Source organism: Spermophilus citellus (assembly GCF_964194105.1).
Source record: "Spermophilus citellus genome assembly, chromosome: 3".
Lineage (NCBI taxonomy): Eukaryota > Metazoa > Chordata > Mammalia > Rodentia > Sciuridae > Spermophilus > Spermophilus citellus.
The window spans coordinates 162,172,767-162,197,415 of NC_138184.1; the positions used below are offsets into that span (position 1 = coordinate 162,172,767).

The following is a 24,649-nucleotide window of genomic DNA, read 5'->3' on the forward strand; positions in this document are numbered from 1 at the left end:
GCCTGAAATGTTTAAAGGGATTACAAGTATTTCTTGTTTGAGGATACTTTTTACCTAGTAATGTTTGCAATAATACATTTACAGTTGTATTGAATGTTATAGATTCTCACTTTAAATCAAAACAAAACTAAAAGTCTTGCAGAAATTATATGCCAATCAATAAATAGCAATTTATGTTGGGGCAGTTCAGAAAGTTCGTTATTTTGCTTTTCTAAGAGTGGCTAAGGCAAGTTTTCACTTTTCTAAATTATTAAATTCTTTATGTTCTACTTATATACCATTGGATTACATTTATTGTAATTGGTTTATTATGTGTGCAGTGGCCTTTGGGTTTTTTACATTTGTCACCTAAATGCCATTCATCTTTTCTGAAGGCTACTTTTCAAATACATCAAATTTCTTCTTGACCTTTAGACTTCGGACTGGTTTTATTTAATAGGATAAGTTGATTGTATTTGGTAAAAAAAAATTAAATCATTACTTGGTTATTGGAAAAATAGTCCTTAGCGATGATGCATTACTCTATTCTGTTGACCTAATGCATTTCAGAGGGATGAAAGCCCATGGACACAGCTGTCAGAGCAAGAGTGATGACTATGACAAAAATTCATTTCCAAGAGATGTTTGGCATAATTGCTGACATAGTAATACAATTAATATTTAGTTTTTTTGGTGTCTTTGCTTGAAGGTTCACATTGCCACAGGAAGGTTAAACATGTGGCAGTACTCTATCAGCAATATACATGAGCAAATAAATGAAATAACTTCCCACGTGATGCCATGAACCATACCTAGGTAAAATTATTTATATGCTCTTTTCAGAGAATTTTGCTGACTTGAATTATGTTAAAAAGAAAAAATATAAGAAAAGAAAAACTATTAGCACTTATCAAAAGAAGCACATTCATTTGACTTCCCTTTAAAAATGTAAGTTTGAAAGCATCTTCTTCCACACTGCACCTTATAGTATTTCCATACCTACCCACTTTGTGAAACATTATTAACAAAAGAAGTAGATTTGGCTGGGAAACCCAGATGTGACAGTATAATAGGAGTCAGGGGGCTTTAAACCAAGCCCATAGGAGGTGGTAGAACTGGGAACCCAGCTCCCTACTGACAGGTACAGAGCTTGCTCCATTTGCATTCTTCCTGCAGTGTTATGACTCTTGGTCCACACTTCTCTCTTCCTGACCTTCTTTTTTGTGTGTGTCAATGGACCTTTATTTATTTATTTTTACTTTTTATACATGGTGAGAATCAAACCCAGTGACTCACATATGGTAGGCAAGTGCTCTACCACTAAGCTACAACTCCAGCCCACTCCTGCCCTCTTCTAAAATCTTGACAGCCCCTCCCAAGTTTATTCTCAAGTACCACAGGGTAAGGTAGAAAAAGCATGGTCTTTGTATTCAGACAAAAGAGGTTTTTGCATTACAACTGTATTACATTCTAGCTGTATGACTTAGAGTAATTTATATAGCCTCTCTGTGCTTCAGTTTCTGCCTGTATATCAAAGAGAAAATGATATTTATCTCATAGAATTGGAGTAAAATAACGAACTTTCTATAATATGTATACAGAATCTAGATCATTGTAGTATCTCATTAAATCTTTTCTTTCCTTGTGGTGCTGGAGATTGAACACAGAGCCACACTGCCCTGGGAAGAGAAATTGTGGAAATATGCCATGAGAGTTGAGGAAGTGGAGGAGAGGGAACAAGATCACATCCCGTGCTGACCTTACAAAATTTGATCTGTAAAGGGACACTCACATAATTAAATAAAAATTACCAAATTACTCCATTAAAAAAATAAAAAGATGTGCAACCATATCAGTATTCTCAACTTTAGATTATTTCCATCTTTGTATCCTGTTGCATTTCAAGGAGTTAAATGTGAACTAGTGGGGGTGGGCTGGGAGGGAGGCAGGATTACCCCTGCTGGAACACTTTCTAAACAGTCACCATAAACTAATCCCTAGCCTCATGTCACCTGTACTACTGACCAATTTTCTTTCCTCTTGCCTAAAACCTTCAGTGGCTTTACACTGTTCTCAGGTTAAAGTGCATGCTCCTAGATTGGTTGATGCTCAATGATCTTTGCACTGTGCTTGCAAATGACCTCTTTTTTAAAAAAAGTTTTAGTTGTCGATGGACCTTTGTTTTATTCATTTATATGCAGTGCTGAGAATAGAAGCCAATGCCTCGCACACGCTAGGCAAGCACTCTGCCACTGAGCCACAATCCCAGCCCCTGCAAATGATCTCTTAACCTCCCCTCTTGCCATCCCCCTCCACATCTGTAGCTTCACTGCCCTACTAGTGGGAAGGCTACTCATTTCCTTTGCACTTACCCTCTGTCTACCAGAATGCTCTCCTACTCTCCTTTTGGGTTCAACTCAATTGGTACCTCCTGTCGAAGGCTGTCTTTGAGGACCCCTTGTAGAATTAGTTGTTCCCTTTTTCTGTGGTTTTACAATTCTCTATTAATATTGCTTTGTATGGTGGTTGGTGTGATTTCTGGCTATTTTTCCTGCTCAACATGTGAACCGGGATTCCTAATGGTAGGAAGCATGTCATATTTATATTCTTTTTTACTTATTTATATTTATACATTGTATTGACAGATACATATTAAATGTCCAAATAAGTTCATTGAATTGAATTGCTGTTGTAGACATAACTTCCAATTCCTGTAGCCTTGCTCTTATAAACTTCTAGAGGTTTTTTTTTTTTTTTTTTTTAAATAACTAGGAACCACATGACAAGAAAACCTTTGTTTCGCTTCTAAGGAAAAATCACTAGCTTCCACAACATTGATATTTATTCTGTCCTGATAAAAATACCATAATATTAGATACAATGAAAATCTATAAAGAATAGTTGTATGTGTAATTATTATAAAGGGTTTTTTTTGCAATTTAAGACAGAAAAATATTTTGTAATACATGCATAAACTAAAACAGCTGAGGTTTTTACATGCCTTTTTATTTTATTCCTGGAATAATTTTGCAATTCACAGTAGTCCTAACATTTGAGTGCAGCCCAAAGTTCCTGAATTGACACTTGTTTCTCTTCTCTGAAGGATGTTTTCAGAGGTTGATAGTATGACTTCTGTTTTCAGAAATCCAAAGTCCAAAAATACACAAATCCTCCCTTAGAAAACCTTGGGCGTTATTGAATTGGCTGTTTAAAAATTGAAGCATAATATGCTGAGCTGTGATTGTTCTATTTCCCATCCACAGTATCTTTTCCTTGCTAATTCTTAGCTGAAATATTTGCAAAGGAAACCGAGGAGAATAGAGTTGGAGGTTGCAGGGTCCTGAGCTGTCTGTAGCTAAGCCTTCATCAGAAGCCCATGGAATTTCCTCCTCAAATCTTGCTGTTCCCATCATCTCTGTATGACCTTTATTGACAACGTGGGGCCTTTCAAACATAGTCAAAAGAACTTCTGTGTTACTAAATGAAAAATGTAATAAATCCACAGCAAGAGATTATTTTACCCACCTTATGTGTATACATTACCAAACAACTCTATTTCCTAAACAGAACGTTAAAAACCAGGCAGGACTCTTCAGGCTGTAATCCATTAACGGGACATCCCCCAGACTTCCAGCCACCTCTCTGCTGTCTCTTTTGATTGAAGCAACAGAGAGATGTTTTGGCAAATGTATTCATAATTTGTCTCTCCTTGCAGGGCTTTCTCTGTGATTGTGTTTCCCATCAGGGAGTGAGTTGGAGTTCATGTATTGACAATCTGCTGTGATTGATGACAACCAATGTCTTGTTAACATTTCCCCCACTCTTCAGTCCACAGAGCAATGCTAAGACGACCTTTGGTTTAAAGGATTAAAAGAAAGGACGACTTCTTCAGATAATAAGACCTTCTTCAAAGGTAGGGCCTTTTCTTTTTAAAGTGTTTAAATTCGTAGTTAAAGAAGGGACTGATACCATAAAATGATGTCATTGTGTAATGTTATTGCCATATTTAATACTTTTCAATCCAGAGTGTGATAAAAGACAGGGAGTAGGAAATGCAAAAACATTTATCATACTACTTGTCAAAGAGGATGGATCAAATAGAGTGGAGAAAACCAGCCTCTAAAGTCCTTTTGTGTTGTTTTTGTTTGTTTGGCTAAAGCATGGATCAGTAAGACACCTAAAATAGATAGCACAGTAAAATCACTGCTAATAGGAAAAAATATTTCTGAAGGAACTAAAGATTAAAAATTGGAGCATCATTAATAAGAATTTTCTTTTGAATTTGATGCTTATGTGATTTTTTTTCTTATCTCACAGTGAAGTCCAAATAATAAAAAGGTCAGTTTTGAAAGTTTAAAAGTTACTTTGAAATGTGATTTTTGCTTTGTAAATCGCGTTCCCACCCCTTATTTCCCATCCACACTGCCCACCTCATTCTCATTTATGTCACCAAAACGGTCAGTTCTAGAACAGGCCCTGCAGGGTCTATGGTGCCCTCTGAAAGTCCCTCTATTACAGAGCTGTACTTGGTGAAAAATATCTTCCCTACAGATCTGGAACACAGTTCAGAGAACTATATCTTAGCCAACAATAGCTTTCTTAAGGCATGATGAGAGCTCAATTATTCAGTCAGTTCTGCACTTCATAGGCTTCATTTAACAAATAAACTCTCATGGATTTTAATAAGAAAAGATGAGGTCGAATGCAAGATTTTGAGGTAGCAAAATCCTTGCAGCATCTTGTCCCTTGATCTTGAGAATTCTTAAATTGATCCATTGAGAAGTTCTTTTGTTGCTTAGAGGAAATGATTCATGCCCCAGCTGAATTTGCTTCCGTTGTGTCGAATTGAAACTGGTTTAGTATGACTAACTACTTATGGTGTTTCAAAATATCATCAGGAATCTCCAAATTGGTAGCCTGGAAATTTCTTTGTAAATAAAACAGCACACATTTTGTTCTGTTTAAAAGTCCTTGAAAAGTGAAAATTGGTAAAGACTAGCAAGATTCATAAGTTAGATAATTATACCCACCAAAAGGCTTAATGTTGTATAAATGGCACTTTTTTTTTTACTATTTTTAAATTTTATTTTTCATCTATTCTAATCAGTTACACATGGCAGTAGAATGTATTTTGTCACATCACACATAAATGGAGTATAACTTCTCATTCCTTTGGTTGTACATGATATGGAATCACACCTGTCATGTAGTCATATATGCACATAAGGTAATAATGTTCAATTAATTCTACTATCATACCTACTCCCATATCCCCTCCACTCCCTCTGTCTAATCCAAATGTCACTTTTTATTTTTTTAAAAAGGCTCCGTTAGTTAATGCAGAATGACTTATAAGGTTCCCCTTAAAAGCATCCAATTTCATAAAATAAAGAGCATCTTCCAGGTAAAGTAATAGTAAACTCTCCCTACTTTAACAGAGATATGTAATAAATACCAAATCGCAATTGTTAGAAATTAGGAATTAGTAGTAGTGGTGTTGAGTATAGTGGCTTGCCGATAAAATACTGGTGTCAGTAGTGAGTTAGGGCAAGCGCTTCTGGGGATAATATATAGCATAGTATCTGAAAGAGGTAGGCAGACAGTGAGGGCAAGATCTTGTCAGTAATGGTGGTTTCCAGTGAGAGGGAAGATACCGGAAGACAAGACATGCAAAGGGACTCCAGGGGAGAAGCACTCTAAGGTGGCAACGAAGGACCCACCAGAGAGGGTGCATCTAAGGGAATTTCCCCACTGGCTGCAGTCAATGATTTCTCTTTTTTTCATTGCATGAAAGGTATTTGATTTTTAAATCTCTGTCTTCCAGAAGAACAAGTGAAAAAGCTTATCTTCCTCTTTTTCAGTATCTACCTCTTAGTGATTTTTTTGGCCAGCCTTTTTTGGTTAAGTGACTAATGTGCTTCAATTCTTTCCCTTGCCTCACAAAGACTCTGAAATATCCCAAAGTTTTAAAGCATAATTGTGTTACATCTTTCCCATACCATTCAGAAATTGACCTCTGATATTAGAATAAGAAAACTGATTTTTGTTTTTGTTTTGTTGCTACTTGGAGTTTTCAACTGTCTTTCCCATGATCTATGGTGTGATGTGGTTTTCAAAAGATGTGAGCAGCCAGAATTGTGGACTATGGTTTGCAAACCACCACACCCATCCCACATCCTTCTTTGGGAAGTGCCATCTCTGTGTGTCCAATGTTGCATATAAAAAGTGTGTTGACACTTGTCATTAACTTAATGTGTAAGTTCTCTCCATGGAAAATCTGCCTTCAATCTGGTTTGAAAACCTTGAGCTAATGCCGGACTGCTAACGATGGACGTTTAATAATCAGCCAGAGTGAGGCACAGGGAAACCCCTGAAGTAACCCATATAAGGTTTTCTGCTCTGATACATTAGTGTAAGTTTGGTGGTGGTAATAACCATAATGAATCTGAAGAAGAATAATGCCCTTGCAATATCTAAAGCATGTTCCTATTTGGCAAGCTGTGTATAAAAAAAAAATCTGACAGGTTATTGAACTATTTACTGATTATGTTTGGCTGATGACTTCAAAATTGTTCTTTCCTGGGACTTACAGGACTAACTTTTTTTAAGTTATTCATACATCTTAGGAGAACAGTAATTACATTCTGAATAGATAACAAAACTAATAGGAGTAGGAAAACTTTATCTTATAATTAAGTTGATTTTCAAATGTAAGCCAATAGTTTATTGAGAAGCCTAAATAGGAGCATAATTTCTAAAAAATTTTTTTTAGTTGTTAATAGACCTTTATTTTTTTATATATGGTGCTAAGAATTGAACCCAGTTCCTCAAACATGCCAGACAAGTACACTACCACTGAGCCATAGCCCCAGCCCCTAAATAGGAGCATAATTTTAATGCTATTAATGATAAAGTGTCCTATTAGAATTTTGTCTTATAGAATCACTTTTATCACATGTTATTAGGTACTAGTCAAATCCAGAAGACATACAGTGTCTACAAAAGAATATTCACCCAACAAAACTAAAGATGAAATACTACATGCATCCATTTCCCTGGGGAGCTTAGAATTTGTAAAAACCAGTAGGGTTCTAAATCTAAGTAAAAGATAATCACCTCTGCTGGGCATGGTGGTGCATGCCTATAATCCCAGTGGCTTGGGAGGCTGAGGAAGAAGGATTGCAAGTTCAAAGGCAGTCTCAGCAATTTAGAGGGGCCCTGAGCAACTTAGCAAGATCCTGTTTTAAAATAAAATATAAAAAGGGCTGAGGGGGTTCAATCCCTAGTACCAAAAAATAAATAAATTCAGCTCTTCATTATTTTATACAACTGGAGTTTGTATCAATATTTAGTCATCTAGAAAACCAGAACAATCTTTTCTTAAACTTGGTAACTTCCTCCCTCTTTACCCTGACATATCATGAGGGCAAGCTCTGGATTTCAGCTAAGCCTCTTGAAACACTAGCACCCTTGCACAATTTCTTTATGGTAATTATGACAAATTTCTTATCGAGTAGTGGCTCACCACCCAAGTGTAGCGCTCCTGGAAGCTTTGAATGACAGTGCAAAGAGGAACATTCTGTCTTCCATCCTGGGTAGTGCCCAGAGTTTCTTCTCTGTGTGGAGTTTGAGCAACAACCCTGTGTCTGGGGTTGGATGGAAGCATATTAAATCTCATGCACAGTGCTTCTGTAGGGAGGGTAGATTATAATATGTTTCCTGATCCTTTGCTTCTGAGTTATAACAGTGTCCTTGATTGAGATGTCTTTATCAATTAAGTCCTTTCTGCCCCTTGCATCCTGTCCATTATTCTTTTGGGACACAACATTTTTCTCTGGACAGCCACCCTCTCCCGCTCCCACTACTTCTGGCTGCCCAGTTTGCTAGCTCTTTCTGAAGGCTCAGAAAGGGCAGCTGGAAGATGTCTCAAGAATGACATTGACATTCTCTTGGGAGATAATCAGGTGGGTGATGTAATGGTAAGAATGACGAGAAAGGTGGCATTATGTTTCTGTGGCAGCAACAGTTAGTACTAGTAATCAGTAAGGAATCCTGCAATTCTCATATGTTCCTCCCCCTCCTCCATTGCAGTCTAAAAGGGAAAAAATGTCTGCTTTGAAATTGGAAGGAGAAAATTGCCTGAGTCACTCCAGTAGAGGAAATGTATAGCAACTTAACAGTTATACACCACTGGGCTGATGCAGTGACCTTCACAAAGAGCCCTTTGCAGATGCTCACCAGATCAGATTTGTTTCCCTGCTGCACTTCTGGAGCATAATTTTTAATTGTTTTCTAGGGTGACCAGAATTAGAACAGGCGATGAGAGAAGGCTAGATCAATGGGACATGGACTTTAATTTTGAGATTCATTGAAATTTCCAGGATAGTGTTACCAAACATAGAGGGGAGCCACTGCCCTGTGACCCTTGTTCCCAGAAAGTTTAACCTCTACTGAAATCATTTTTCCAGTATGAGGAACCTTATTCCAAATGATAATGATAAAAAATGACATCCCTTGTTCATTTAGAATTATGATCTTTATGCACAGCATTCTCATCACCAAAATCATTATTTATTGAACGTTAATAATTGTGCACCATAACCTCCTGAGGCCGACCCTCCAAGTCTGGTTGCTCTGAAGTGAGACCCACAGCAGGAATGCTGGAGAGCCTTCTGTGCTCAGGTCCATGCACTCTTTGTACACAAAAGTAGGCATGTGCCTAGGTTCTGGGGGCGTGTTGTCAGATCTTTTCCTTCCAGCATCTGGACATTTCATCCCTGGCTGCTTTTGGAGGAAGTCGAATCCTGACAGGAGGGTTATCTAGGGAACTACCCAGGAGGAAAATGAAGCCCAGTGTGGAGCAGGAGGCCAGGCCCAGGCCCCTGCTGGTAATGCAGTATGTTGCTGTCACAACTGACTGCATACACAAATAGATGCTTGGATTTTTTTTTTTTTTTTTGCTTTGTTTTGTTTTTCACGAAAGCATTCATTTTGTAAGGAAAAGAAAAAAAATCTCTTGGACAGATACAAGTTTTCATATCTGCAGAAGGCATTTCTACAGCTTTTGTCAAACTTAGCTGGTCTGTAAAGATTCTTTGTTTCCTGCTGACTGTTGCAGCAAGCAAGTCCATAAACTACTAGGAACACTGGAGAGAATGATTTCTATTGAAACAGTCGAGTAGGATATGGTGCATGGAACCAGTGTTGAAAAGGGTTTTGTCTTTTGCAGCATGGTGGAAATTCACATTCAGATTGCTGCTCTGTGTTATTTAGCATGCTACAGTTAAACAATGGGGCATGCCAGCTGACAAGGAAGCCAGTGTTGATTAATGCATTCCTTGAATGTGTTGATTAATGTGTTCCTAGGATGCCTCCTTAAGCTGCTACTGCAGCTGAGGTGTGTCCAGTGTGCCTCCTCACTGGCTGCTGCTTCACTTATGAGGGCCCATTTGTACATGGTCTTCTCTGTATTTATGTCACACCAGTGCATTTATAAATATCACCAAAGATCTAGCAGATATTTTTGTTTACAGAAACATTCTCCTTTTACAGAAATATTCTCCTTTCACCAAAGTGTTCTATACTATAATCTACTAGGGATAAACTATGAAGTTCACAGAAAGAGTACTCTACTAGCAAACATAAACACATGGTGGCACTAACTGGTCCTCTGAATAATTCTGCCCTGAATTTCATTTTTGTTTTTTTCAAAGTTATTTTTAAGCTTTCTGTTTTTAAAACTTAATTTTTAGCACATACTGATATTATATAGACTAATGGGCTTCATTGTGACATTTCCATACATGAGCATAACATGCTTTGATTGTATTCTCTCTCAGTACTACTCTCTCTTACCAACCTTTCCCCATGGTTCCTAGTCCCCTGCCTTCTTCCCCTTTTCTAAAAATTCCCTTCTCCGATTTTCATATCTTTTTTAAAAATAAGATTCCAAATTAAAAAAAAAAACATGCAATACTTCTTTTCCTAAGTTTGGCTTATTTTACTTAACACAATGATCTCCAGTTCCATCCATTTTTCTACAAATGACACAAAGTTTTTGTAGAGAGACAACTTAGCACAGTATGGACTTGAATAATATGGAAAGAGATGTGCAAATGGGTGGCCCATTAGACACTTGATGATCTTGATGTCTCAGACACTCTCTCCTCCTTGAAGCAGGGATCTAATTGTTTCAAAAAGATGAATGAGAGTTTTAAAAATTTGCTTAGTATTATAATGCCAGATTCCTGGGACCCCAATAGACCTCCAGGAGCCAAATCCAATGCATTCACACAAGAGTCTATTTCAAGATCGAGACTGGACTCACAATAGTTCCCAATGCAGCGGTCCCAGGGAGTGAGTCCCAGTCCTTTGTTCAGTGAGATTTTATAGGTTTTTGGGGATACTCTATCCGTCACAACCTCACACAGCAAATCATTCCATACCGCAGGAAAATCAAACAACAACTCTTAACATTGATTAGCACATTCACTGGCGGGAACAAGTTGGGTAGGGGTATTTGGTTAGTACAAGAAGGGGATTCCTTTGAACGGATCGGTTTAAGCCACAAGGGTATACATGCTAAACTACATGGTTTCCCAACACGTTATCAACCACCATAAACTACTTGGGGGTCATCTGGCATCCCAGGTATTTTTCCTGTCTCATGCTGATTGGTGGTTGCTAGGGGATTGCTATGGGTCCTTTTCTAGCCTAACTGAGTCAGGGACACGTGGTGCTGCAGATCTCTCCTGTTATTTGCAAACAAACAACTCAGCTGGGTGGGTCTGTGCCTAGGAGGGCACTGTGGGTTTTTCTAAGGACAAAGGCCACGCCCCCTTCCTTGGACAGGCTTTGAGGTAGAAGCTTTTTTCAAAAATGGAGTCACATCAGTTTCTCAGTATCTTTCACTTGTTACTTGAGACATGAAAATTCTACTGCTACTTTAAAAACTTTCTCATCATTTAATTCTTAACAAAAAGACTACCATGATCAGAGAGCCATGTTCTAAAATGGTGTGAGAGGGATCAGCACAGAGGATGGCCCAATGATGGACCTGGGTTGATAACATTGCCCATTGTGACTTTGAGACTTCAACTGTATAGTATTTTAAAACAGGAAGTCATGAGTGCTATGCAGAAAAATTGCTTTTCCAACTGGGAAAAGCAAAACAAACAAGTTCATTCTGAACAAGAGGGAATTTCTATGTAATAGAAAATTGCTGTATGAAAAAATTATATTAAGAAGTGGTGAAGTTGCCAATATTTATCTTGTTTAAATCTTGGCATGAAATTAATAGTGAAGAATGGTATTCTGATATTTTTATGATTAAGATTTTAATAGAGTCCATTTAGAAACATCAATGACATGACCATTCAAAAGTCTACTTTGAAAGTTCATAGAATACATGACTTTTTAAATTGATTATTAATAGTTAACCCAAATTTGCTATTATTTTAAAATGTCTAATGATGCGTCATATTGTTATGTGGGATTTATGTGGAAACAGAAAAGGACAATTTTTTTAAAAAAAATTTGTAAGTACTTCTGTGGCATTTATACCATTCTCTTTTGGTGCTCCAAGGTACAAAAACATATGTGTTTAAATCATTGTGCTAACAGTTGATATAAAAGACATTTGGTAAAACTAATCTCATTTGAAACTTATTAGTTTTCAGAGAATCTTTAATTATGTGATATATTTAAAAGAGAAAGCACCAAAATAACTATATAAGAGGGAGTTCACATTTGTGATTAGACATGCATTTTCTTGGTTTGCTTGAATTCCACAAGAATTGATGGGGCAAACAAAGAGAAGCAGTGAACATGATTAATCCGTTTTTCTGCAAAGCTTTTGATACTGTACTGAATAAAAGCTTGCTGACAGAAGCTGTTAGCTTGGTGAAGGAAAGGCCATAGGAACAAGTTATGAAAGGAGAGAATGATAGGCAAAGAACAATCCAGCGTGGAGAAGCACAGGGAAAATAATTTCTACAAGTTCTATTATTTATTTATTTAGTCAAAAAGCACAGAAAAGATGTAGCTTCCTAAATGGCTTTGTTCCCTGGGGCCAAGGGGACCACAAAACAGAGAAGGAATTTGACAAATATAACTAGACAAAACTACCGTATTTAAATAATACAAGTGACCTGGAAAATATATCTAAGTTCCAAATATCATATAAAATATTTCTTCTTTATGTAACATTTCCCCATTATACAAAATACAACCACAGATTAGCTTTAATCCAACAGTCTTCAAATTGATTTTCAATCTGTTTTATATTTGTGAAGGCACTTGGAAAACTTCCTTGACATAGAGGAGTAGTAAAAATAAATACATTTCTAAAATGTATTTCTAAAACCATCCCATGAACCTAGTTCATGCTTTGTAAATATTTGTTGAGTTGAAAAGAATTCTCATCATCTAATAAGCCAGAGGTTACTCCTAAAGAAAACTTTTCACCATCTTTTTTCTCTTTTGAGTTTTCTCATGGTTATTGGTGACATAGAGCAGCTTGAGGGCAAAATGATGGACATTTTCATTTTCCTGAAAGGAAACCTTTGAATTCTGAGGTTTTTCTTCTGGAAATCAATCCCAAATTCAGTGAGAAATTAGATTTAAGATAACTACATTATAATGAACTTGTTGACTCTGTCCAATTTTTTTTTGCCACAGAAGTATTGCTGCCTTACTCTAGTAAGCATTCCAATATTTAGAGCATAGGAAGATCTTCATTAGAAAGAGTAAATAATTGAAAGAGTTTCTTTTATAAAATAGATTTTCCTCAGCTGAGACTCAAGTGAGGTTCTCTTAAGTAATGTGTTCAGTAACAATTGAATAAGTGGTGGGACCATTATCCATAGTTTAACCTAGAATCTCAGCATTTTATTGACAGTGAATCAAAGTTTATTTTGAAGTTATTTGGGTTTCATTAATACAAATAAAATACTAACTTATGGAACCTATATGTAATGTCTGTACTGTGACCCTCTTCATTAATAAGCATTATTGAGTTCTTATATACTATATAGGAAACTGAGAGGTTTGAAGAGTATAAGCCCTTCAGCAACTTGCACTCCTTAGTTATACACATATAAATCAGATGTTCACATACATAAATAACCACATAAATAGAAAGCATAGTGTATCATTGAAAGTTAAATGTGTAATGTAAACTAAAAGTACTCAGAATTTGAAGGATGGTGGCCACTAAGTAGTCGGAAACTGAACAAGGTTTAGGACAGGCTTTGACTTTAATTGATGAAGGAAAAATAGTTCTGAAAGTAGTTCATAAAAATTAAATTTAAAAGTGTAGAAATTACAGTAGGAAAAAATGGCAAAATCTTGAGCAGGGAGGAAGATAGACATGGCACAGGGGAAAAATAAACCAATTTAAAGCAGAAGGTAGACAAGAGAAGTGGTAAAAAGTAAATTTGGAGACGTCTCCTTCCTTCTTTCCTTCCTCCTTCCTTCCTTCATGTGTGTGAACAATTCACTCATTTATTTATGACCTGCTATGTTTGAAACTTCCCCAAAGAGAAACAAGTGAGATACACCTGAAATCTACAACACAGTTGCAATATGGTGTAATTTGTCCCAAAAAGTCAAAATAACGTGTATATTTGTGCATGGTAACAATATAATGGTGATATAAAGGCAGATGTCACAACTCTTTATGGTGACATGAACATAAAGAGGCAAGAGAGAATGGACCATGGTTCTGGCTGAGGAGCTAAAGTATGGGAGGCAGCTCACAGTCTATTTTCGTGGATCTGTAGCCAATTGGGAATGAAGGATGAGGAAGAGCAAGGCCTGACCCTGGCTTAGATACTGGGGAGGATGATGATGACTAGAAGAGAAAATACAAAATAATTCCACTTTTGAGAGGAAAAGAGTTCTGTTATGAATATGTTGAATTGAAAATGTCTAGTTGTGAATGTGCCATACTGAGTTTGATTTAAATTCAGCTATGAACCCATTAAGTTCTTGAGTGAAAGTGATGTGTGCCTAGTATTGTTTTGAGAAGGTTAATTTGACATCAGTATTTTAGAAAAATCTAGTGAAAGAACACAAATGATGAGGAAAACAGGTAACTATTGCTTGGGTAAAAACATGTGTACTGAGATTTCAAAACCAGAGGACCACCAGGAGAATGGGAGCCGTTGGCTCCTAAAGAATGGGAGCTTCTTGCCCTTTCTTATTTTGTTTAAATTTACTCAGAAATTCATCCCATTCTTTTGTGAACACAATATTTAGCTGAGACATCTCTGCCTTCTGGAACTCAGAATATTGAGCTGGCAGCAGTGATGACTGGTCATCCAGTTTGTCCTAAGAATTGCTTCACTTTTATGAAAAAGAGAATGGTTTCCCAAAGATGCCATACAAAGAGAATTAATGCCATCAATCATCTCCAAGAGAAGAACTAGCCATGTATGAACCAGAAGGTCAAAAACCCTTATTAACTAAAGGACTTAGAATGTACATAATTTGGACTGAAATTATTTTCTCAAAGAGTGATCTGAATAAGGGAAATTTTGCCAAGGGCAAATATGAAGGGACACAGTACATAACATTCCCAAGGGTCACTGGAAACATTTTTTAAAGCAATCGCATGGGACAATATGTCATTATTACAAGCAGACAGATTTGAGTCAAACATAAGAGAAAGAGCTACATTGTTTCTGTTGTTATTTTTTGTGGGTTTTGTTTTATTTTTGTCCTCTGATCACTATTTGGAAAGAGTGATTAGTTAGACATATCCCAGATGATTGAGGTCGTATTTCTATGAAACATTTCCATCTTAATAATTCTTTTAGATTTATTAAGATGAAAGACACTAACCCTAGGGCATGTGCAAAGATGAATCACAAAACTCAGAAATATTGTCCTAAAGCAATGCATTGACTGCACAGGGAATTCATGTGCACTTGTGGAAAAATCCTACCATAATTAGTGTATCAAATCATAATTTTAAATGCCCAAACAAATTATATGTGTAAATTTTTCATTTTGAGCTCCTAGGTATTTCTTAATCAAAACTTATACCAGTGTCCATTTGTCTTCTATTCAACCAGTCAAATGGAAAAGAGTCATATTTTGGAAAGTCATTTAATTTTGTATCTATTTTTCATGTACATAGAATAAGCAAAAATATAAAATAAAATAAAACCCCCAAACTCCTTTTATTTATCCCAGAGTGGGATGGGACAGTAAGAGGTCTGGAGGTCTGTGCCACCGAGACACCTACGTACCCCAGATCATTCTGTTAATTTTTGTTGGTGTTAACAATTTCCTAGGTGCCTGGTAGCAATTCTCCACTACTGTCTTGTGTCCTAGAAGTTGTCTTGGTGATCTATACAGGCCACAGAACCTACTTTCCGGAAAACTGCTGCAATATTTGTTATATTTGCAAATATATATATTTGTTATATTTGCTTCTCATTTGTTTTCCACATTTTACTTGGCATAGTTCTGGTTCATTTTTTCTGTTTCTTTTTTCTGTTTTTGACATTGTTCTGAATTTGGTTGGCATATAACACACTTTGGTATTTGTAATGAAATTATGTTTATCATCTGTCATTAACTAACTTCCCAATAAAAATAATGAGAGATGTTTGTTAGGATATACAGTGCACTTTTAAGTAGTTCAAATGATCTTGAATTTTGCAGATGATATTCGAGAGTTTATTACATTTTAAATTCACTTTCTTATTAAAATTGTCTTTTCTTGGCATTATATAGTTGTGCCTTATAATTGAATGGCTTACTCTGTTTATAGAATATTGATAATCTTCTATGATACCCTTTTTATTTTTTAAAATCTTCTAATGGGAATTTGTGGTTCAATGGACTCTAGTTCTAAAGGATATGCATTCAATATAAGGAAAACCTATTTCCCCAGTATAAAATAGATGTTCTTTTTTAAAACAGGCTTTTTATTACTGAGTTGATTATAGTTTGAGCAAGAGTATATGAATTTAATAATAATATTTTCCCAAGACTCATAAAACATTTATTATTCTCAAATCAGCACCATAATTTAAATTTTAATCTTACAATAAATTGGAAAAGAAAATGAAAAAATTCCAGATTTTAATGCCAGATCTGATACAAAATTTTGCCTTGTTTCTTTTATTACTTGACGTTTCCTCATGGCCTGTGCCCATATTTAACTTTCTTCTTTGGACATGTATATTTGACTTATGCATTCATGTTTCCCTTAGTTTAGCACAGCATAGACGCCAGGTGTTTTCCTGAAGACTGTCAGCTTACCTAAGGATGCATTTTTCTTCTTATTGTCTGTTTTGTTGTCACATGTATGATGCTATGACCCTTTGTAAAAAATAGATGTTTATTGTAAAAATAGCATCTGGGATCCTCTAACAGTGTATTTTATAAAGACAAATTAGTTTAATTTCATATAATGTGTTCTAATTTCTTCTCAATGGTGATGGCCCTTCTTCAATATTTAATAAGATAAAATTAACAGTGTTACAACAACAATCAAAGAAATCACAATATTCCCAAAGCAGTATTTTTTTTAATATCAGTGACTTTTCTTCTTCTTCATCTTCTTCTTTTAATGCCCATAACAAAAGATTAACAGAAGTTTGGGGAAAGTATTAAATTTGTGTGTAGGCAGTAATATGCTTACAGTGGAATTACATATTTCCAAGGATACCGATTCTAAAAACTTTCATTCCACTATAATAACAGTTACCATTTATTGAGGTTTACCATGGGTTTTAAACATTTTACATGTTTTTTACACATATTATCCTCACAGCCACTTATTATCTTCATTTTTATAGATGAAGAAATGGAGGTACAAAATTATGTACATTTTCCATAGGCACAGAGCTAATAAATGCTAGAGCAGAGATTTATGCCCCATATTCCAACTCTAGGGTGCGTGTGGTTCACCACCCCATCTTTGCCTGGGCTAGAATTGTACCTACCAGAATGCTTAATTAGTTCATAAGAGAAACACTTGGCCTCGGGAGTTCTGGTCAATGTGCTGTGTGTACATGACAAATAAGGTCTCATGTGGAAGTCAAAGCTATTACCCTGCTGCCCGTTTACACTGATTAATAAGTCTAAAGGCTGTCAGTGTAACACACTGCACCTGTGCTTCTAAATATCCATTCCATGTTCATGTGCATCATGTAGAAGAAATGGGTGCTACAGAAAGAGAAAATAAATTCTAGGCCAAATAGTATAATCCATCAGGGGTGCTTGCCTGCTACAAGGTAGTATTGAAGTAATACTGTACATTCTTCTTCTCTCTTATGTGACTGATTCTATCTAAAATAAATATATTATTGGAATTTAGTGCCAATGTGGTTTTCTTACCGGTTATGACCTAGTAATAGAAATCGTCATAATTAAAGCTTGCGTCTTATACCTTGTCCCCTCCTCATGCCAACTCTTCCCTCTTTCCAAGGAACCCAACACTAACCATGGTGGTACATGTCTATAATCCCAGCAACTCAGGAGACTGAGGCAGGAGAATCTCATGTTCAAGACTAGCCTGGGCAACTTAGTGAGGCCCTATGCAACACAGTGAGAACCTGTCTCAAAATAAAAAGCGCTGGAGATGCGGATCAGTGGTAAAGTACCCCTGGGTCCATTCCTTACTACAGTAAAATAATAATAATAATAAAACAAATGAATAAAGGCAACTAGCTTGGTCCACAGCTTCTAGGGAAGCAATTATTTCTGCCTGCTTTGGATGTGACTTCCCACCCCTTCTCTGTCCCCACCCATTCTGATTCAGTGTTTGTGTTTTAATAGAAGACTCTCAAAATAAATGACCATGAAGATCCAAAGGAAGGGAAATGAAGCCTTATCATTTGATTCAATGAGTAGAATTATGTGAAGGTTTGTCTCTCTGTTTTGGACAGGAGAGCCCTGTTCCATGAACCTCCTACTTCGCCACACAGTAATACTATCTACTTACAAATCCCTACCTTCTTAGAGTATAATCATCTTAGCTAAGCCTTTGAGACAATGATCATGATAAATGAGTACTTTTTTCTTTAAATGTGATCATTACTAATAAAGTATGACTTTGCAACACGAATTTTATTTAAATTTGTATTTAATTGTATTCATTTTCTCCTAATTATCAACTCTTTCATTCTGGATATTATTTACTTTTTCCTTATCCTTATACAAAGCCAGTGCCCTTAGGCTGACCTTAGTTAGCTTGTGTTACTCTCCCCAGGTACTCTGGTGTCTTTGGTGTCCCATGAACAAACCAGGCATATTCCTACTTCAGGGCCTTTTTGCTATGGTTCCCTTTGTCTAGAACATAATTCCCCACATACATACTTGTAGCTCACTGTCTCTTGCTCAGATATCATTTATTTCCTAATCCTGTGGCAAGCAAATATATTAAGCATGTGCACACATACACACCTGGGACTCCATTATACCTCCCTTGTTTTATTTTCTTCCCCATAAGACCACTTAACAAACAAACTATATAATTTACAATTTATTATGATTTCTGACCCCCTCCCCAACTGTAGTGTAAGGTATGTGAGACAGGAACATTTGTACGTTATGTTCGTTAATAGAGCCCACCAAAAAGAATACTGCCTGGCCTATAGTAGGTGGTTAATTTGCTCAAGGAATAAATGAATGAATGAATGAATGAATGAATGGATGAATGAATGAATGAATAATGACTATGGATCTTTAATGTTTAGCCCTTTGTCAGATAATGTTATCGACTAAAATAAATTCTGCCCTACTTTTATGTAATACTCTGAGTTCCCAAGGTTTGGAAATGGCATATTCTGGAACTCAGCTTACTCACAAATTCTCTAGCAGGGGGAAAGGGTCTTATGGCCTTCCATTGTTGAAATGTGGAGGTGGGGTTGGAAAACAATCAAAAGAAATGTTCCTTTCATTTTTTGAAGCAAATGAACAAATCTAGCATTTGTTTTTGAGAGAACAAATGCTCTTCGAAAAGAACAGAAACTGTTCCCAAAATCTTTGAAGTATGTCACTGATGCTTTAACCAGTAGCTGGGAAAGCAAGTATCCTAGTGACAAACACAGGCTCTGTTGGGCTGAAAGCTAATCATAAGTTTACAAAGACCAATTGGGCATTTGGCTTGTGACTCATTTCTGGCACTGACACAGAGGTGGCTCTTTACTGGCATAGCCACGTATATTGTAAGTAAAAACACTTGTCCTCAAAGAAATTAGATTGTCTGTCTAGTACCTTCTTTTGGATTAAAATAAGTCATTGCTTGGGTTATAAAAACATTAAGAATTCTGCCATCGTGGTAGAGGGAAACATACAGATTATTTGGGGAGAGAGATTATTATTGTTTCTTAGAGGTTCCCCACCTCCAATAATTTATTCTACTTGCTAGTCTTAGAATCACAAGAGACCATATAAATTAGAACAATTTTCCTAAATGTCTCCTCAATACAATGTTTACATTTTGTGTAATAACACTTAGGACAACGTGTTTCCTGTAAATACTATCATAAACCTTTATCAAGCCTGGAGAGATGGTACAAGCTATAACCCCAGCAACTCAGGAGGCTGAAGCAAGTTTGAGGATAGCAAGTTTGAGGCTGGCCTTAGCAATTTATGGATGCTCTAAGCAATTTAGCAAGACCCTGTCTCAAAATAAAAAATGAAAAGGGCTAGAGATGTGGCTCAGTGGTAAAGGATTTCTGAGTTAAATCTCCAGTACAAACACACACAAGCACACACACACACACATAAACACACCTTTGTCAATGCTCAAGTCCTACCCCAGGGCCTGCATTCATATTGTGATTTCAGATTTGTTTGATGCTAGCAAATCCCCACAGTACTCTTTAAAAAAAAATCAAACAAAACAATCACAACAAACACATCTAGACCTATTAGCTAATACTTAAAATTTTCCTGCTGAAACCTGGTTTCCTGAATTCATTTCTATATTTATTGAGCTGCTTCTACTCCAGTCATATGTCAGACAAATTATTGGCACCCTGGGTCACCTGTATACTTTCCCATATGCCTGGACTTTATCCTTCTATACCTACTTAAATTAAATCTTTGAGATCTCATCCAAGTGTCATTCTATAGTGGCTGTATATTTCCATTCTTTCTAGACAAAAATATCAGGACACTGAAGGGCCCAGCTTAACTCCACTAGTTGTAGGGATTAAAGAATGTCAGCAGCATGAGTACCTTAGGTGACTGCTTTCTCCACCCTTCTTAAGACCTTGAAGTATGTGAAAACACTTGAGGTGGAAGTGCTACATGTCACCCTGTGGAAAAGAGTATCAGCTTTGCTTTCAGACCAACTCTGGGAACTGTGTGAGTGCAAATATGCTCCTTCAGCAGGTGCAGTGAAGTCCTTTTAAAATTCGGTCATATGCAGAATTCCTGTACATAAAAAGAGAAGCTGAGCTGCTCTTGGACTCCCTCTCTTCCATATCTCCTCTGTGCCCTGCAGAGGCTCCCCCCATGATCCTTTTCCCTGGCTGAGGACACTGGCTATAAAGGTTCTTAGATAGTTGTCACAAATGATGCTCTCCATCCCTAGAGACAGGGACAGTTCAGTGTGTATTTTTTTAGTGCAGGAACTCAAGAATCAGACAATCTAGTCAGATGCTGTGAATCCTGGCTTTGCCAGTAACAAGTAAGAAACATGGACTCTATGGTCTGAAAGTTTATGACCTCCCCAAATTTCATCAGCTGAAACCTAACCTCCAGTGTGATGATGTTTAGAGGTAGCAACTTTGGAAGGTGATTAAGTCATCAGAGCAGAGCCCTTACAGGAGGCTGTGTTGTACACCTGTAATCCCAGGTACTTGAGAGGCTGAGGCAGGAGGTTTGAAAGTTCAAGGCCAGTCTTGGCAACTTAGTGAGACCCTGTCTCAAAATTTTAAAAAGGGCTGGGGATGTAGCTTAGTGGTAGAGTGGCCCTGGGTTTAATCTTCAGTACAAAAAAAAAAAAAAAGGAACAGTACCCTCAAAAATGGAATTAGTGCCCTTATAAACGAGACCCCAGAGACCTGCCTTGCTCTGTTTCACCATGTGAAGACACAGAGAGAAGGCACAGTCCATGAACCAAAAACTCATATCCTCACTGGACACTAGATCTGCTGGTGCCTTAATCTGGGATTTGCAGCCCCAGAACTGTGAGAATTAAATTTCTGCTGATTGTAAATCATCTAGTTGGTTATACTTCTAGCATGCTGAATGGATTAAGACAATGAAGAAGTAACTTAACTACTGTGGGCCTCTGTTTATCTGTAAAGTGGGAAAACATTTGGTTTTGGAGAGGTGTGAAAGAGCGAATATGTACAAAGTACTCAGTACAGATTAAGCCCTACATAAAGAGTAGTTGTTGTTTTAAAAATAAAAACTTAATCCCAAATGATATAGAATTTTCCAATTTCAGAGGAGTAAAGAGTAGATTTAATGAGGGATGAAACAATTTGACAGTCTAGCAATCATTTAATCACCTTTTCTCCTCTCTTAACCCCTTCTGTAATTAGCAATTCTGTCCCAAATTACATATGTCGTAATTGTGCCCCTTTTCACTAAAGACAAAAAAGTTTTTTTTTTTTTTAATGTATGGTGATGCAAATGTGGACTTTAGGGATGCTGGTGGTATAATGAGCCAGAAGTTAATGAACAGGAAACTGAACAAGAATGAGGCAGACAAGTTGGCTCCAGAGATGGCTGCGGGGCAGGAAGTATGAACCAAGCATGTCCCCAACAGGGAAAGTGATTGGAAAGACCAAGGGTGGGCTGGACAAGGGGTGCCTCTGGATTGGCTGATAACATGCCACTCAAAGCAAAAACACAAATGCAAGCCTCTCTCCTCATACCAGGTGAATAAATTTGGTGATGAAGTGCCCATTGACATTGACCTTCACATTGCACAAATAATCTGGGTACCACTTACCTCAGCCCTTTGTTGTATCAATTTTTTTTTTTTTACTCTTGGCCCAAAGGTATTAGTTCTACTACCCAAATGGATTACAAATTCCATCCATGCAATAACTTTGTCTTCTATTTTATAAACTTTCCCCAAAGCATTGCCTATATGTGTGTGAGGCAAAATGCGGCGGGAAAATGGAAGCTGCTTTAGGCATTTCAAACAAGGGTGGTATATAGTGCAAGGCTGGAACTGAAAAATGTAGTAAGAGGAACATAAAGGAAAAAGAGATGATGCCCATAGCAGAAGTAGCTAACATCCCTGGGCTGGAGCCCGTGAACTTGTTCCAGCTGGTATAAGTGGGTTGGAGAACTTGCATTTGATTTCAAATCCACTCAGGAGGTGCTACTCAAGCAGGTTGGAACCGAGAGAAAGCACTAGCCTTCTCTAGGCTGCTGGAGTCTAGAACCACAGCACCTTGAGTTCCTGTAGTAACTGCCATCAATTGCCTCACTTTAAGTATCAGAACTGTGAATCTTCTTTGTCATACTTTCTTATTGCCCTCTGTTCTGGTTTGGATCTTAAATGTTTCCCTGTGGCTCCTGTGCTAAAGGCTTTGGACTCCAGCCTGAGATGCTACTGACAGGTGGTGAAATCTTTAGGAGCTGGGACCTTTTTGAGGGACATGAGGTCACTAGGGATATGTCCTTGAAGGGGATATTAAGATCCCAGCATGTCCCTGGCTCTGTCTTTGCTCCACAGCCACTGTGTGGTGAGCAGCTTTGCTCCTGACATGCTCACTGCCATGATTTCTGCCTTACCATGAACATGGACTGAAACAAAGAGGCAAAAATAAATCTTTGCTCCTTTTAAGTTGTTTATCCCAGGTATCTTTTCACAGTGTTGGAGAGCTTAACCAACACAACCTCCAGTGAGCAGAACTGAATGGAAAGGCAAGTGGTTAAGGATAGTTTAGATTGTAAACTCCTAATCCCCATAATTCAAAGTATGGGGAGGCAGGTGCAGGGCGGCAAGCCAACAGATGAAAATTTGGCACACATGTTATAAAGGAACAACCACCAGGTTTAAAAGCAGAAAACCTGAGATCAAACCATATCTGACCTGCAGTAATCAATATTCTTCTTATACAACTTTCTCTCTTGTATAATGAGAATAGCCATAGTACTTCCTCACAGAGCTGGTGGGAGGACTAAATAAGGTAATGCATATGGAAATCATTCAGCAACATTATGTATTTGGGTGGATATTAGTTACTTTACATGGGCCTGTTGGCAATTTTCTAATTCACTGCTTATGAGAGAATCATAAGGACTTTTATTTATAAACCAGCAAAGGTTTCTACAAGTCTCACAATTCACTGCTTGCTCTTAGGCTTCCTTTGTGATACAGGAAAACATTGCTAAATTAGAGGAGATGTGAGATCAACATTACTTGTCAGTTTAACAGATTTAAAATTTTTTTTTCTTAACAATTCTCTTGATGGGTCACATCCAAAGATAAGCAGCTGAGCCCTCTTAGCAGCAGGAAGGAAGGGCAACTAGCCTTGGGTTACACAAATGAACTTATTAAGAGGATTTATAAAGCCATCTAGTTAATCAGAAAGGAGGGGAGTGAAAGAGCTTTTCTTAGCCAAGCCATGATCGCCCGCTGGACAATTAGAAGCACAGTTTCATTATACTGTTGTAGTCCTCAGTTGGGGTCAGGCATAAGAGCAAGGATACAGCTGGTGGGTGGATGCAGTAAGGCTGTTAATTAATCACAAGGGGGTGGAAACCAAGGACGAGGTATTTCGTTCACACTGTTTGATTTTGCATGGTCCTTGTTCCACTGCATTGACTTGGGTTTCCTAGGTTGACCTCTGTTAGATTTCTACATATTGTTGCATATTAGGTCCTCTTATTTGCAAGTAACCGGTCAAGTTGTTTTTGGCAAACCATTGATATTGTTCTCCATTGATGAAGATTGCATTTAATTTCTATTGGTTTAGAGTAAAATGTGTAGGAGATTTGGTGGATTTAGCTATTCTCAGGTGGTTTTAGCATTTCAGCTGTTTGATAGTTGTAGTAACAACAGCTGGTTGTTGATGTTTCTAAGACACTGTTCCAAGAATTTTATACTGGCTCACTTAACCTGCATAATAACCCTGTGAGGTAGACTCTGTGATCCCCATTTGTACAGATGAGGAAATTGAGGTGTACAGACTTTAAGTAACTTGTGTAAGATTGAGGTTAGTGAGGGGCAGAGTTGGGCTTTGAGCCAAGGTCAGACTGACTCCACTACACGTCCTTGACCACCAGGAAGCACTGCCTCTCAAAAATGGAAACTTCTTTCTGTTAATACTTGTTTGAACAATGTTCACCTACTTCTATATAGCATATTGACAGCACACACTTCTGTGAATAAGTCATCCCCTGTGTGACCAATCAAGTCTCCGAGACTCAGATTGCGTCAGCATTTTGAGATAGTCTTTTCTGATTTTGGTGTGATTTCAATACTTATTGAGAATTAATATCTCTAAGCAGTTTATTTATAAATAAAGAAGCTTATTATATCAGAAGACCAAAATAGGTATCAGTAAAAACTTGGACTGTATTTTACAGATATGGAAACGGTCTCAAAGAGATCCACAGCTACTTAGTAGCAGGCAAGGTCTACACATCATCAGGCCCTGGATGTTTCTTTTCATCCCAGAGTCTTGGACCCACCCAGCACCTTGTTTGTAGGTTTTAGTGGTACTGCAGA

At 37.3% G+C, this 24,649-nt stretch overlaps 1 protein-coding gene across 1 annotated transcript in view; it reads left to right on the top strand.

Moving 5' to 3' along the window:
- Positions 1 to 24,649, top strand: part of NRCAM (neuronal cell adhesion molecule) — a 278,975-nt gene that overhangs the window by 135,229 nt on the left and 119,097 nt on the right. Inside the window, exon 3 of the mRNA XM_081286371.1 lies at positions 3,808 to 3,892. The gene's annotated coding sequence lies outside the window, so the exon portion shown is untranslated. The remainder of the gene's footprint in view (positions 1 to 3,807; positions 3,893 to 24,649) is intronic.